Raw genomic sequence first — 4,193 nt, 5'->3', positions numbered from 1 at the left:
TAGATACTTAGGAGTGAAATTTCTGAGTCATATGGTAAGTGAATGTTTAATTTTATAAGAAATTTCCAGTTTTTCAAAGTGGCTGTAACATTTAGCATACCCACCAGCCATGTACGCTAATTTCAATTGCTTCTCATCTTCATCTGCACTTCTTATTGCCAGATTTAATGCTGTATGCATTTGAGTAGATATGTGATGGTAACTCCTTAGCTCATTTTATGTTATATTTGCATTTCTGAGCATGTTTCAAATGCTTTGTTTCCATCTGTATTTCTGTTTCAGTACAGTGTCTGTTCAGATATTTTGCCAATGTTTTTTATTGTTTCTTTTTCTTATTTTGCAGGTTGACAGTTCTTTGTATACTTTGATTTGCAAGTATTTTCTCTCAGTCTATGACTTTAAAAATTTTTTCTTAGTAGCATCTTTTACAGAGTAAACATATTTAATTTTAATAAATCTAGTTTTTCAATGTTATCTTTTATAGGTTGTGCCTTTTATGTTGTATCAAAAAACCCATCAACAAAGAAAGGCAACACCAATTTTCTTCTATATTTTCTTCCAAAAATTTTATATTTCTGCATTTTATACTTAAGCCTCATAGCCATTTTTATTTTCTTTTTTCTTTTTTTCCTCTTTTTTAAATTTCAGAATATTACAGGGATATAAATGTCTTTTGTCTTCATTTATATGAGATAAAAGGTAAATGTCAAGGTTGATTATTTTATATCTGGGATTAATTTGTCTATCATTATTTGTTTGAAAGAGTATCCTTTCTCTATTGAATTGCTTCTGCACCCTTGTAAAACATGAATTATCTACATTATCTTGGTTTATTTCTATGTTTTTTATACTCTTGCATCAATCTATAAGTCTTTTGTGCCAATGCCACATTGTCTTCATTACCGTATACCTTTATGATCTGGTAATTGAGTAGTTTATGTACTTCAGCTTTTCCTTCATTTTTAAAATCGTTTTGACTATTATAGTTGGTTTGCATTTTTGTGTGATTTTAGATCAATATATCAATCTCTATAAAGTGACTGAGTACACTGCAATCATAGCTATTGCAATGAGTCTATAAATCAAATTGGACAGAATTTCTATCTCACCAATATTAGTTTTCCAATATATAAATATATCTCTCCATTAATTGTGTTTGTTTTTCATTTGTTTTCTGTCAAGAGTGTTTTTTAGTTTTCAGCATATATACCTCGCATATATTTGTTGAATTCATATCTAAGTGTGTCAATTTTGGTGACACTGTAAATAGTCATTTAAAAAAATAATATTCAAATCTTTATTACTAGTACATGGAAACAATTGATATTTGGGACATCAGTAAAATGGCTGAATAGGAAGTTCCAGACTCTCCTTCCTCCCATGGAGACACCAACTCAACAACAATACAGAATAATTCCATTTGTGAGAAAACCAAAAGCTACTTAAGAGTTTCCTGCACTGAGGCTAGTGTGAAACAAGTCTCATCAAAGTCAATGGGAAAACCTGTGCCATCCTCCAACCACAGTCCTTCCCGCTGACCCTATGCTACATGTTCTGAAGGAAATTCTAAGCTCCTGACTTCTCTCTGTACAATCCAGAAGACTGTATTGTACACTCAATATTTTAATTTTGAGGAAGGGGCTACCCAAGGGACTGGATTCTGTCTCACCTGACAAGGGCACTGATGGGACCTTGCATACTCTACATGCCTGTGAGCCAATGAGGAAAAAAAAAAAAAAAAAAGAGCTGGGTGTTGTGCTGGTATTCCAGAGGACACATGGTGTAGCAAATGGAAGATGATATAGTGAAGAAGCTCCCAGAGAGGAAGGAAAAGAGTAGAGCATGTGTCCAGTGGTCTGGTTTTTGGGGGCTGCCCAAGGGACTAATTTATGCTTAACCCAACTTGCAATGCTGTTGGGAATCTGGCATACTCTAAATTCCTGGGATCCATGGAGAATGAAAAAGAATTGGCATACGGCTGCTTAAGAGGATCCGTGGTACAACAGACAAACACCAGAGTGAGCTTCTAAAAAATATAAAATAAGATAAACAAATTCTTCTAATTAGAAATGTACATGTGCAAGTCCAGAGAAAACAAATCTGCAGAAAAGACTTGAGAGGCTCACAGAATCCCTAGCTGGGCTGACTGGTGAAGGTCTTTTCTTGTAAAAAGCAGGTCCATAAAGTTAGGAAGACTTGATTTTTTTTTTCAATTGTATAAATATGAACACAAAGTTAGAAAAAATGCAAAGAAATAGAGGAAAATGACCTGATGGAGGAAAAATATTCAAAAACTGACTTTAAATGAAAAGAGGTAATAAACTACATGACAAAGAATTCAAAATAAACATGAAGATGCACAATGAGCTCAGAAAAATGATGCATAAACAAAATGAGATACTCTGGTTTCTCTTCAGATCATACAAATCTTTTGCTTTTTACTAAAGATTTCTGTGGAGAGGAAAAATTCTGAATCTTAAAGCAATTTTTTGAGGCCTTGCATCTCCAGGGCTAGTTAGAAAAAAAAAAAAAAACAGAGAGAAATTAAAGAGAAAAAAAATATATACATATATATAGAAATATTGAAGCTCAAGATTGTTATAATTGAATTGAAAAAAAAATTCAACAGAAGGATTTAACAGCAGACTTGATCAAGCAGAAGAAATAATTAGTAAACTCACAGACAAGTCATTTGAAATTATCCAGTCAAAAGAACAAAGAGAAACAAACAAACAAACAAAAAAAAAACTCTTGAACAACCAATGGGTCAAAGAAGAAATCAAAAGAGAAATTAGAAAATATCTTAAAACAAGTAAAAGTAAAACACAACATACCAAAACTTATGGAATGCAATGAAAGCATATGTAAGAGAGAAGTTTATAGCAATAAACATGTGCATCAAAAAGAAGAAATATTTCAAATAAACAATCTAACTCTACAACTCAAGAAATTAGAAAAAAAAAAAACAATCTAACCACAAAGTTAGCAGATAGAAGTAATTAATAAAGATTAGAGCAGAAATAAATGAAATCAAAAGTAGAATTAAAACAGAAAATAAAACCCACAGGTCGAATTTTTTTTAAATCAACAAAATTGGCAAAACTTTAGCTAAACTACCAACAAAAGAGAGAAAGAGAGAGAAGCCTCAAATAAATAACATGAGAAATGAAAGAGGAAACATTACAACTGATATCACAGAATAAAAAGTATTATAAGGGACTACTATGAAAAATTATACATCAACGAAGTGGATAACACAGTGAAATAGATAAGTCCTAGAAACATAACATCAAAACAGAATCATGAAGAAACAGAAATTCTGAACAGATCTAAAACCAGTAAAAAGGTTGAATGAGTATTCAAAAGTCTCCCAAGTGATCCAGGGGAAATAGGAAAGATAGCTTCACTTGTGAATTCTACCAAACATTTAAAGAGAAAATAATGACAATACTTTTCAAACTTCACCAAAAACATGAAGAGAAGGAAACACTCTTAAATTCATTTTATGAGATCAGCATTACCTTGATAACAAATCCAAAGACACCACCAGAAAAGGAAACTACAGTACAATTTCCTTGATGAATATAGGTGAAAAAAATCTCAATAAGATACTAGCAAATCAAGTTCAACAGCACATTAAAATGATCATATAGCATGACCAAGTAGTATTTATCCCTGGGATGAAAAAATGTTTCAACATATGAAAATCAATGTGATATACCTCATTGACAGAACAAATGAAAATCACATGATCATCTCAATAGACAGAAAAAGCATTTGACAAATTTAATACACTTTTATTATAAAAACTCACTACAAAATAGTAGTAGTGGGAAAGTACCTCAACATAATAAAGGGCATAAATGAAAGCCTACATTTCACATCATACTTAATGGTCAAAAACTGAAATATTTTCCTCTAAAAGCAAGGCAAGGATGCCCATTCTTGCCACTTCCATTCAACATAGTACTTGAAGTCTTGGCTAAAGTAATTTGGCAAGAAAAAAAAAACAAAAATCCTCCAAATAAAAATGGAAGAAGTAAAATTATGTATATACGCAGATGACATGATCTTATATGTAGAAAATTCTAAAGATTCCACCAAAAAATATTAAAAGTATAAATGAATTCAGTAACATTGGAGGATACAAAATCAACATATCAAAATCAATTGTGTTTCTGTATGCTAACAAC

The 4,193-nt window shown here is 31.4% G+C and overlaps 1 non-coding gene across 1 annotated transcript; it reads left to right on the top strand.

Moving 5' to 3' along the window:
- The first annotated feature begins 2,397 nt into the window (after window positions 1-2,397).
- LOC138383052 (U5 spliceosomal RNA) lies at window positions 2,398-2,513 on the top strand. Its single transcript, XR_011233508.1, has one exon. It is a non-coding gene; the product is annotated as a U5 spliceosomal RNA (small nuclear RNA).
- The last annotated feature ends 1,680 nt before the right edge of the window (window positions 2,514-4,193 follow it).

Source organism: Eulemur rufifrons, chromosome 4, assembly GCF_041146395.1.
Source record: "Eulemur rufifrons isolate Redbay chromosome 4, OSU_ERuf_1, whole genome shotgun sequence".
Lineage (NCBI taxonomy): Eukaryota > Metazoa > Chordata > Mammalia > Primates > Lemuridae > Eulemur > Eulemur rufifrons.
This window is presented reverse-complemented; position numbering and strand designations above follow the sequence as displayed.